The sequence below is a fragment of the Narcine bancroftii genome, chromosome 9 (assembly GCF_036971445.1).
Source record: "Narcine bancroftii isolate sNarBan1 chromosome 9, sNarBan1.hap1, whole genome shotgun sequence".
NCBI classification, from domain to species: Eukaryota; Metazoa; Chordata; class Chondrichthyes; order Torpediniformes; family Narcinidae; genus Narcine; species Narcine bancroftii.
This window is the reverse complement of record NC_091477.1, coordinates 26491314-26504387: the sequence shown is the minus strand read 5'-3', so window position 1 is coordinate 26504387 and position 13074 is coordinate 26491314. Positions and strand designations below refer to the sequence as shown.

The window sequence follows — 13074 nt, the reverse complement described above, 5'->3', positions numbered from 1 at the left end:
TTGATCCTTATCCAGAACCCATCCTGTGATCACTTAGGCATCTATTGACTTAACATCCTGTGTTTATAACCTTAATCTGCTTGGCTGTACACTTGCAGCACACTATAGGTAAGCTAGAATGAAAGAAATAAATTGCTGCTGCTAAAGTCACCTTTTCAGAATGAGTCATTTCACCAATTGACATTTTGTCTATTTCCTCCCCCCCCGCCCATGGCAATTTTTTGTGGCTGTAACTTCATTGTGTAGCTAAGGCAAACAATGGCGAAGGTTCCATTATTGTCACATTATACTACATTTAGAATGTAGCACACGTGAAATAGTTTAATTTTTGTCTACTGTAAGGCAGACAGAGAATTGCCACTTTGTCCAGTGCCCCTCACAATGGCCAGGTGATGTTCAAAGAAGAGAGTGCTGCTACATGCTATTCCCACTCCCTCCTAGCTATGTCAGCAGCTGTGGTATTTCTATAACAGGCCCCTGGTTCCTGCACTCCCTTCATCTCACTGGGGCCTTGGTTCTTGCACTGACTCACTGGATCCCTTTTATTCAGTGGGACCCTGGTTCCAGCATTCCCTTTGACTCACTGAGGCCATGGTTCTAGCACTCTCTTCCCATTCACTGGAGTTCCAATAACTACTCTGCTTTCTACTCAGAGGACCCTGGTGTTTCATCCCTTCACTGTGGCATGCTAATTTGGGCAAAAATTTGTGGTGATGGGCCTAATGACCAGCTGTCCAAGAAGAGTAGTGTGAGCTGCCTCAACGACTACCACCTAGTAGCACTAACTTCTATGGTGATGAAATGCTTTGGCGGGTTGGTCTTGGCCAGAATTAACATGTACCTAAGCAAAGATCTGGACCCTCTGCAATTTGCCTTTCATCACAATCGCTCTCCAGCAGATGCAAGTCACTGGCTGCTCTTCATCGACTACAGCTTGGCCTTCAATACCATTATTTTCTCTGTGCTGGTCAAGAAGCTACAAACTCTAGGCCTCAACTGGATCCTTGACTTTCTCATTAGAAGACCATAGTCAGTTCAAATTGGAAACAATGTCTCCTCCTCACTGATCATCAACACAGGCGCACCCCAAAGATGCGTGCTTAGCCGACTGCTCTACGCATTGTACACCCATGACTGTGTGGCCGGGCACAATTCCAATGGTATCTGCAAATTTTCCGATTATACCACAGTTGTCGGCACAACCACAAACATCAAAACCGAGGAGATGATGTGGACTTCAGGAGGAAGTCAGGGGAACACGACCTAGACTTCATTGAAGACTCAGTAGTGAAGAGGGTCAAGAATTTCAAATTCCTGGGTGTCAACATCTCTGATGATCCGCCCTGGAGCCTCCATGTTGATGCAATCACAAAGATGACTTGCCAGCAACTATACTCTGTGAGGTGTCTGAAGAAATTTTTTATGTCACTGAAAATTCTCAAACTTCTGCAGTTGTACCGTGGAGAGCATTCTGGCTGGTTGCATCACTGCCTGGTATGGAGACGCCAACTCTCAGAACAAGAATAAACTCCAGAGGGTTGTTAACTCAGCCTGCAACATCACAGATGCCAGACCTCACTCCATTGAGGACATCTACATGAGGTGGTGCCGTAAAAGAGCAGCCTCTATCCTCAAAGATCCCCAGCACCCAGGCCATGCTCTCTTCACTCTGCTACCATCGGGGAAAAAAGGTACAGGAGCCTAAAGATAAGCACTCAACAGCACAAGGACAGCTTCTTCCTTATACAGATTCCTGAATAATCAATGAAGCAAGGACACTGCCTTACTTTTCAGGCACTATTATTTTTTAAAATTTATTTATAGTCATGTTGTAAGATGGTTATATTATGAATGTTTGCTCTATGACGCTGCCGCAAAACACTGAATTTCCTGACTTGTTCATGACAATAAATTCTCATTCTGATGGCTCTGACATTCACTATTATGAACTACTTTGAGAGGCTGGTTGTGGTTCACATGAACTGCAACCTACCAGCCTCCCTCAACTAGCTCCAATTCTCCTAGTGCTGTAGCAGATCCACACCAGGTGTTGTCTCCCTGTCTATGCTAAGCCTGCAAAACTTGAATAGCAGTGTCACCTACATCAGACTTCTATTCATTGACTACAGCACTGTCTTCAGCCCAGGAGTACTAAGTAAACCTCCCTAAATTCTCCGCACCCTCTTCCACAATTGGATCCATGGCTTCCTATCTCACAGGCAGCAATCAATGAGGATTGGTGACAGCACCAACTCCACCATCATCCTCAACCCTTGTGCCCAGCAAGAATGTGTATTCAGTCCCCTGCTGTACTTCCCTGTACACCCATGACTCTGTGGCCAAACACCACTCCAACTCCATTTATAAATTTACGGATGACACTACCCTTGTGGGCAAGGTCACTATCAATAATGAGTCAAGTGTATAGAAGGGAGATGGAGGAACTAGCAGCTTGGTGCCAGGACAACAACCTCTCGCTCAAAGTCAACAAGACTGAGGAGCTCTATAGACCTCTGGGTGTAGAGCCTAGTGTAGATCTACACCAAAAATGCTGAGGTGACTGCTTTATGTTCCTGGTAGTAAACATCTCCAGAGATCTGTCCTGGTCCACCCATGTCAGAGCAATGGCCAAGAAACTATGCTACCAGCACCTCTACTTCCTCAGATGCCAGATGAAATTTGGCAAGTCACTTGAATCCTTGATTTTTGTCAGGATAAATCACTGGGATGTATAGGGACTACAGTAGACTGCAGAGGCTTTAAGTTAAGTTCTTGGGAGTCACCATCTCAGAGGATCTTTCTTGGACCCAACACACAAATGCCAGATGAAGAAAACAACTCAGCACCTCTTTTTTCAGTTTTTCTGGGGTTTGGGATGTCATCCATAAAACATGGCAAATTTCTACAGGTGTGTACTGGAAAGTATGCTGACCAAATGAATCAATCACAGACTGGTATGGGGACACCAATAACCCTGAGCAGAAATCTCTACAGAAGATAGTAGTCACAGCCCAGGACATCATAGGCAAACCCCTCCTCACTATTAAGAACAGGGAACGCTGTTGTCAAAAGTAGCAGCAATCATCAAGCATCCATATCATCTGGCACACGCTCTGATCGATCTCACTGCTACCAGCAGGAAAGAGTTATAGGTGCCACAAGACTCGCACCACTAGATTCAGGAGCAGGTGCTACCCCTCCACCATTAGACTCCTCAACAACAAACTCAATTAGGGACTCATTTAAGGATTATTTTGCACCTTATTGATTTATTTTCTCTCTGTAGTTTGTTGACATTTCTTTGTGTTTACATGTGTAGGCTGAGTACAATTTCTTTGCATTACCAATAAGTGGTAATTCTGCCTCATCCGCAGGTAGAAGTATCTCAGGGTTGTATCTGATGTCATGAATGTACTCTGACAATAAATCTGAAATCTAATCTAGGCTTGTAAACACTTTCTCCCCACCCTCCCCCCTTTGCCACCCTTCTCCATCGATACCTCTTATTGCCTTGGAAAAGCAGCCAACAAATTGAAAGACTCACACCACCCTGCCCACACTCTCTTCAACCCCTCCCATCAGAAGAAAGTTCACGAGTGTGAGATTGCACATTAAGAGATTCGCAAAGTTCATTCTCACCATTATTAGACTCATGAATGAACCTCGATAGTAAAACTTTGTTCTCTTTGCTCCAGTCCAACTGCCTGCTTTCTGTATGTCTACACTTCTGTTTCTTGCTGAACTGTGTACATAATGGCTTGATGGACTGCTGTGCACACAAACATTATCAATTCACCTTGGTCCATGTGACAATCAACTTGAACTTGTCATCACACGTTTTATATTATCACTTTTTCAAAATGTTTCCTGGTTGATTTAATGAAAATCTGCAAGTAATAAATTTGATTTACATTTAGGAATCAGTGACAATGACTTTTAGGAATCTACCCAGTAAATGTAATGACTATTTTCCCCTTCTGCCTTGCTTCCTGCTTAGTCTGCAGGATGTCCCAGTCTGAGCCTATAGATATCTCCTTATAACCTGATGACAACATAGAATCTCCTAGTAGGAGATTTGATCCTGTCAGTGTCATTTTCCTGTCTTCGCTTCCCACCATCGAAGCATCCAAACATTCTTTCTCATTGAAGCAGCAATTCACTTGCACCTCATCGAACCTAGTGTTGTGATGTTGGTATTCTTGTTGTCATCTCCTTTACGTTGGAGAAATCAAATGTATATTGGCTGATTGTTTTGTGTATTTCTGTGATCAATCTGCAGAAATGACCTTTATCTTCCAATTGCCTACCACTTTAATACCCCATCACACTCTGATCTATCTGTTTGTGGACTCTTCCCCTATTATAACGAGGCCCAATGCAAACCAGTGTCTCTATTTTTGTCTGGGCATTTACCCTCTGGACTTTACAAAGTTCCCCAACTTTATATAACTCAGTCTTTAGGCCTGAATGGGAACTTGCCATTTTGCTTGTCATCAGTTTGTTTTTGTTTTTCTTTTTTGATTTGTATAGTTTAGCCTGCTGTGTCTATCCGATAGCTTTGCTATTTGCAACACATTACACAAAGAAGCATAATCTGATTCTGCTTAGTATTAACTGTTTGTATTAAGTAATTTGTTCTCCAAGATGTCCCCAGTGTGATCTACTCCCGCCTTCACCTTCTTTGCTTCTGAAAGCTAACTTGTTTTCATCTCTTTTCCAATTCTGACAGAATTTCTCAAACCTGAATGTTTAATTGTTTCTCCACAGATGCTGCCTGACCTACTACTGTAAAAGTTTCTAGTAAACTCCGTGTTTATTTTGGAATTCCAACACTTGCAATTTTTTTTAATTTTAATTTTCTTTCTGCCTTGCTGAATGTCCTCAATTTTGTGGATCCAGCAAACTTGCAAATTGATTCTAAGGTTAGGCATAGGGTTAATTAGGATTTGCTGAATCTTTTTGAAACTTTAAAGATCTTTGCTTTATCATGGTGAAGGATGCCACCTTTGTATGGAATACTTCTGAGGTTTTTTTTGAGGTTAATATTCTCATTACCCAACTGTGTGTCTAGTTTTCACTGAGCCTGGCAGGTGCATCTATTTGTGCTGCAATAAAGCTGTCAGCTCAAACTTTGCACACAGGCCTTTCAGTGCAACGTAAATCATCTTTGGCAGGGTTCCTGTCATCACTGATACAATTTACCATTGTAGATTTATTGGACCTATTGCCCAGCTCTAATCTGTTTTATTTGTGCCCGGAGCCGTCTTTCTTGTGTGTAATTGTTTTGTTCTGTCTGTCTGAGAAATCCTTGAGCATAAACTCCTGTAGCCAATTAGGAAATGTAACACCACCCTCAGCCATTTATAATGACATTTCTGTTACCTATTATGATGCCATATGATTCACATGTATCAGTAACAAAGAAAACAAGAAGGTTGCCTGTGTTAATGACATTATTCATAAAAATGTCCCCATACTAATAGGTTGTGCAGAATATGCATATTAATTTCTATTTAGTTATGACCATGCCAGTTACCAGTGAATTTGGAATATTTAGTTTTTTAATAATTTTCATAAATATCCTAAGTCTTCATTATTCATGAGAGACCGGGCAAAGATTTTCCATAGACAATTTTAAAAATCTATGGTTTCCACTAGGTTTGCTGTCAATGGCATTAACGCTGAATTGACATACAACACTTAATCCTGCTGTAGATATAACAACCGACTTTCAGTTTATTAGTGTCTGGTAGTTAAAACAAGTTGAATGTACAAACACTGGTGCTCCAACCTAACCAGATTTATGACCAACAGTGTTCCCTTCCTTGATCCTGTCATCCATGATGACAGCTTATTGACTACTTGCCAGCACAAGGGAGAAAATCCAATCCCTGTCTTAGCAAAAAAAAAGACTGGACACCACCAAAGAAAGCTCGGGTGGAAGGTGCTATATTTACTAACATTCCAGTTTTTGTATATATTGTAGCCACGTGCTAATTGAAGGAAGACACACGCGCGCAGTGTAGTCAGGTTAAGCTGTGCATTTTATTAGGGGGCTCAGACCTGACTTTTATACTTGCTGCATTCCCACCGTTTCCCTCTTTTTACTCAAATCACGACCCGCATAACAAAAGCGAGTTTCCTGCGCACTGGTACCTTCTTGCACAACAATCCCTTCTTCCCCTCGTGCTGTCCCTGAATGTTGGCTGTGCAGCTGGCCTTTAAGCTGCCCTTGCCATTTGCCCGCTGGTTCGCTTGTTGGGGCCAGTGCCGCTGCGTGGGCTGCTGGCCTTTAGTTGCGCTCACTGCCTGGAGTACTGGCTTGATCGCCGTCACAGTGTGATGCCACAATATAAGCATACAATCACACATACACCTGTAACGAGCCAAAAACTTCTCCCTCCCCAATCAATTCTCACTTTTCTTCTCTCCTATCGTCTTAACATATCCAGTTAACCCCTTTTGTATGTTGTTCTATACTCCCCCCACCCCCCCCCCCCATTCTTCGTTTTTCACCGGGCTTTTAGTATAGTCACCCGCATTTTGCTCAGATCTTGAGGAAAGATTCAGGCCTGAAATGTCAGTAATTTATCTTTACTTCCTATGGACGCTGTGAGACCTACTGAGTTCTGCATTTCTGTGTTTTGACTATTCTATTGTTGCCCTGATTAACCTGTACTGTATGGATCCTTTTATACTTTGCCCATTGAATGCCTGTCCAGAAATATTTTAAACATAGTGATTGCCTCTTACTTCACCATCTCCTCTGACAGTGAGTTCTGGACATTAAGCAGGATCACTGTGCATAAAATAAAAGCCTTTAAATCACATTTTCTTAAACTTGCGTGTCTTGTTCTTTCCGTAAATCTACCATGGAAACAAAATTCTATCTATGCCTCTTGTAATTTTATGTACCTCTATTAGGAAACACCTTGATCCTCTTTGCTCTAGGATAAACAAACCCAGTCTATATCCAACTATTCCCCATGATTAAAATCGTCCATTGCAGACGGAATCCTGCTGAGCCTATTCTAAACTCTCCAGCAGGTCTAGGACATTTTGGTGCTGGACATTTTGGCCTCCACAGTTTGGCGTTGGACATTTTGGTGCTAACAGTTAGGTGGATTTCACTGCGGGGAGTGCGGAGATGTTATTCCATTATATTTAATTAAAATTATAATTAATTAATAATTTTATATTTATTATATTTAATTTAAAATATGACTAAATGCCATGTCTGTCGCCAAATGCAAGCACCAAAATATCTGGCACCAAAATGCGGATGTTAAAATGTCCAATTCCACTCTCCAGCACAACCACTTTCTCTTTATGGTGTGGCAACCAAAATTGCATAACATGCTCCAAGTGCAGTCTAATCAATGATTCATAAAGTTGCAACTTAATATTCTATGCCCTGACCTATGAAGGTAAGCAATCCATATGCATCATATGCATTCTTTCACCACGCTGTCTACTTGTGTCGTAACTTTTAGGGAAATGTGAACTTGAACGTTATGGTCCCTCAGTTCATCAACATTCCTCAGTGCCATATACCATACATGTCCTATTGTCTTCCCAAAATGCATTACCTTCCACTTGCAGGGATTAAATTTCACACACCAATGCTTATTCCAACTTTCCATCTGATTCATATTGTGTTTTAACTTTGAACAACTTAAGCTCACAATCCACAAATTCACCAACCTTTGAGAGATATGCAACCTTGCTGATCATGACTCCTCCATTCATATTGCAAGTAACAAAGTTCCTACAATCAATCTCTACAGTGCACCACTGGGTCACAGATTTCCAATTGGAAAAGTATCCTTCTGTGTACTATCTCCAAGCCAAATTGGATTCAAATAGCTACATTGCCTTGGATCTAATATACCTCAAAACCTTCCTTCTGGATCAGTTTAGCATGTGGCTAAACATCTGTTTACCATCTTGTTTCCATCAATCTATTTGTTTAGCACTTCAGGACCATGCAGATTATCCCTGATCAGCCCATTCTTTTCTAATGAACTTAAATGAACTTAGAACATTCTCCAATAATTTTCCTGCCATTGATAATATAGCTCACCAGCCTGTAGTTTTCTGGCTTATCCCTGCCATCCATCTTAAATAGATGAACAACATTAGCTATCATCCAGTCTAATGGTTCCTCACCTGCAGCAACTAAAGGTACAAAGATATCCATCAGTGTCCTAGCTCTCTCCTCTTTTGCTTCCCATGGCATCCTGGGATTTATCAACCCTATTGCACTTCCAAACATCAAACAGTCCATCTTTGTTAATATCAACCTGCTTGTCTGTAAAACTGAAATGTCACTTTTATTTTTGCACTAACTGCAACTCAGTTATTTATCTATTTCACGGTTATTTTCTCTTTTTCTGTCTTGGCATATTGTGGTAATTAATTTATACTGTTGTCATTGGTTTACCTTGCCTGAAGCAAGAAAGAATTTTGGTATATGTGTACATTGAACTTATGGATATTACAATAAGTTCTCATCTTATATCCTGTTCCTTTCCTGAACTCACTATATTGGGGTGAATGCAGATGAGGTATTCATTTAGGGCCTCTCCAGTATTGCCTGGCTCCATACTAGATGATAAAGGAACTCCTAAGGGAACACCCTCTCCCTGGTGCTCCTGCCTTGTTATCAAAGGCACCCTGAAGGCTGCAAACATGCATTGAGCAGAAACATCCCACTGTAATTCATCAGCTGTGTAACATAGCCAGTGCAATGGTCAGTGAGGAGAGGGGCTGTTAGGTGCAGGGAGTTGGGTCGCCGGTTGATTGACATCAGCCCACCCCCTAGCAGCTGCTTTTAGGTTGCTGCTTTCAGGTGCCTCGGGGGCTGCTCAGATGCGGAGATTATACCTCCCCGAGGAGAGTTGGGTAAATTCTCCTTGGGGCTGGGTTTTACGCTTTCAGATGGCCTCCCGATAGCCACGTTCAGGTAGAATATACGTCTTTACATCGGGGCATTCTGGCTATCTGAAAGTGGCTATAGTCTGTTTTATATTGTTGCTTTCTATTTATAATTAAAAGCTCAAAAGTGACACCTTTGTAGGCAGTCCCTTTAAGTCATGCAGAAGCAGGTGTGTAACAGATTTATGTTATTATTAATCTTTAAGATAAAATATGCATATTATTTTTAGTAAAGGCACTTTGTGGGTTGGAAACAGGGAAACACACACACAAAGACACTTGCAAACAGAGATGCTGTGTCTGCTATAGCCAGCTGTAAGCAGAGCAATAAAAACTGGAGTGATTGTCCAGTGAAATATTAAAGACAATAAATGTTTGCTCAGAGACAGTTTGACTGCTATTTCAGAGCATTAACCAGTTTGATTAATGTTATCCATTGAAATCTCAGACAATGATGTTTAACTCAGAAAGACACCTCGTCAAACAAGCAGCCATTTTGTTTGATAGCTGTTCAGAAAAATCAGAGGCATTTTCTCGTAAACCTTTGGAAGAGAGGATCTTCAAACGCGCGCGCACATGTTAAATTTAGAGTTATGTAAGATTTTATATAAAAATAATTGTTTTGAAGATGCCATTATGCCATTGTCTTGGTGAATTTCTATTGCTGCTTGTCTATGTTGCAACAAGGCCTCAAAGACACTGAAAGATTATTTTATCATGAATGGCCAAGATGCAAATATGAAAATTGTCCAAATGGCTTCAGTGAAAAACAAAAGTCTTCAAAATTGAGGACTTCATGATGGTTGAACATCCTATATTTGTTCAGGTCCTTCACATAACTAATGAAATTTCAGAACTTTTGCTTTTTACTGTTGGTACGTGGAGCAGATTAAAATGTGGCTCTTCTTGATCCAGATGTAGCTATTTATCTCTATTAGTTGGTTTTGTTAATGTCAACATTCCAGTAATGACAGCTACAAGTATCATTAGGTTATCATAATTGTTACAAGTACTGAGTAATGGTTTTGATTGAAAAAATTTAAAGTAGTCTGTCTTTAAAGTAATTATTCATGTGTGGCAGAATGACAGAAAAAATTGCGACGTAATGAATTGATATGATTGGTTTCCATTTTTAGAATTAAACAGCTTTGGGTAGGAATGGGATAATTACCTTGTTCTTCTAAAAGTGGCCCCACTTTCTTTCAAAACTCCTGTTATTACAATACCCCGCCCCCCTGAAAACCAACCATTAACCTTTACATTTTTGAAAAATACTCCTCCAACCCTCCTATCCCTTCCAAAGCCTTTGATCATCCTGTCTGCCCCCACATCCATCTCTGCCCGAACTATTGAACTGAATGGCTGCAATCAAGATTTTCACATGCATCCAGAACAAAAACAGCCTCGTATGAAGTGATTAATACATGACTGCTGCAGTATATCCCTTCTTGACCTCTCTCCAATCTTTGATGTAATTGACTCTGGCATCCTCCTCCATTGTTGTCCAGCTGGATAGAATTGCACTTGTCTGGTTCCATTTTCATCTCTCCACGTGCACACTTTTACCTCTAGTGTAAGCCAAGGACTTACCTTTGCGGTCCCCTTTGTAGTCCTGTTATGATTTCTATATACTATTTTTATGTTTCATTTCCCTTTTTAAAAATGTTTGTCTCCTTTTGAACACGTCTCATTTTGAGCATACCTGATCTTTTGGGAGTCACATAGAGAATGTAACCATAGTTCAAACTATACTCATAGTTTGTAGAGTTAATCACAAATATAAATGTGAGATACCCAAAGTCCATTGGACTTTGTTTTTTTTAAATGTATACTGATGACGCTGTCTACACCACAATTTCTCGCCCCTTCTCTGTCTCTATATTGTCAGGATGGTTACATCCACCATCCTGCAGTGGATGATCATGAATTTTTTTTAGCCATGAACAGAAAATTGAACCTTAGTTTCCAACGAGAGCTCTATTCCCTTATAAATGACTCTGTTCCTTTCCCCGATTCTTGTCACAATTGGCACCAGGTAATAATATCCATCACATCAGTCAGTATCCCACTTTCTACCTCTGTTATGTGGCTGATTCATTTTATTTACTGCTGAAACACTTATTCATGCTTTGTAACCTCTCAATTTGACTATTTCAACCTTAGTCAGTAGGCTCAGTTGCCCATTTTGTAACTTGTACCAAGTCCTGTGGAATCATTATTGTCTTTGTTTTTCTGTGTTGGCACTGCCTTGACTTAGAAATTCTTAGCTCTGTGTAAAGTTCAAATTGTCTTCACTTGCCCCACTTTTCTGCCAACTTCAATCCCAACAAATTCATTTGGTCCATTTCTATCAAAACTCTCCCTTTCCTCGATCTCTCTGTCTCCATTTCAGGAGAAAAACTCTTGACAGACATCTTCTACAAACCCACCAACTCCCATAGCTATCTCAACTACACCTCTTCCAACCCTGTAAGGATTCCATTCCATTCTCTCAATTCCTCCATCTCCTTTGCATCAGCCCTCAGGATGAGGACTTCCATGCCAGATCATCAGAGATGTCATCCTTCTTCAAACAATGTGACTTTCCCTCTACCACCATCAACTCTGCGCTCACCCACATATCTTCCATTACCCACACATCTGCCCTGGCCCCCTCCACTCTCACACACAAGAAGCACAGGATTTCTCGCCCCCACTACCCTCCACATCCAAAACATCCTCCTCTACCATTTCTGCCACCTTCCACGTGATCCCACCTTTAGACACATTCTCCTCTTCACCTTCTGTAGGGTTTGCTCACTCTGTCACTCACTTCTTCACCAATCATCCCCTTGGTACCTACCCTGTGACCACAGGAGATGCTTCACTTGCACCCATACTTCCTCCCTCACCATCATTCAGGGCCCCAAACAGTCCTTCCAAGAGAAGCAACATTTCACTTGTGAATCTATAGGGGCCATTTGCTGCATTCAGTGCTCTCGTTGTGGTTTCCTCTACATCAGAGAGACTAGGCACAGTCTGCGAGATTGCTTTGTTGAGCATCTCGACTCCATCCGCTGCAATAGCGTGGCTCTCCCAGTGGCCACCCATTTCAGCTCTCCATTCCATTCCCTTGCTGACATGTCTTTCCATGGTTTCATGCACTGCCAGACTGAGGCCAGCTGCAAATTGGAGAAACAACACCTTATCTCCTGACTAGGCACCCTCCAACCAAATGGCATTAATATATGACTTCTCTGGCTTTCATTAACTCCCCCCCCCCCCAACCCCACCCTCCTCATTCCTTCCCCCAGCTCTGTCTCTCCCTTTTCCCTGTCTCCTTTTGCATAGACAAAATCAATTCTCACCTCTCTCCTTATTATATCCAATTGTTGGTCTGGACTCCTCCCCCAGCCAGCATTGTCTGTATTCTGAGATTTCCTGCTTTTTGATCATTCTGCTTATTCCTTAAAGAAGAGCTTAGGCCCAAAATGTCAGCAACGTATCTTTGTCTCCTATGGACGCTGAAAGACCGGCTAAGTTTCTCCATCATTTCGATGTATTTTTACTACAATCACAGTATCTGCAGACTTTCATGTTTCATTGACTTACCCCACCCTTACATAACTCGACAACAGAGGTTTCAAACTTTTTCTTTCTACCCACATACCACCTTAAATAATCCCTATGCTATAGGTGCTCTGTGATTAGTAAGGGATTGCTTAAGGTGGTATGTGAGTGGAAAGAAAATATTTGAAAACCACTGCTCTACAACCTTCTAATGAACCTGTTATCTTCCAATTCTTGTCTCGAGCATTCCTAAATATAAGCAATCCACTGTTAATAGCAAGGGCACAACTACCTAACCCATAAGCTCTGAATTTCCCACCCTAAATTTCTCTGCATTTCAACATCTTTTCCCTCCTTTAAAAAGCTCTGTAAACTCATTTTGTGGCTCTTTATATGGAATGGCATAAATGCTTTCTTCTTTGTTAACACTCTGAGAAGTGGCCTCTAACATTTTTGCCAGAATAAAGATAATTCAGGAATAAATAAATTAAATTTATTGGCCTCAGTTGTGCAAATTTATTTTGATTTAGCATGTATTATCTATCAGGAGAAAAAATATTTCAAATTTTTGCTTTGTGTGAAAGGATT

At 41.2% G+C, this 13074-nt stretch overlaps 1 protein-coding gene across 7 annotated transcripts in view; it reads left to right on the top strand.

The window, feature by feature from the left end:
* LOC138743336 (collagen alpha-1(XXIII) chain-like) overlaps positions 1–13074 on the top strand; it is a 112053-nt gene that overhangs the window by 32733 nt on the left and 66246 nt on the right. The gene's annotated exons all lie outside the window — the stretch shown is intronic.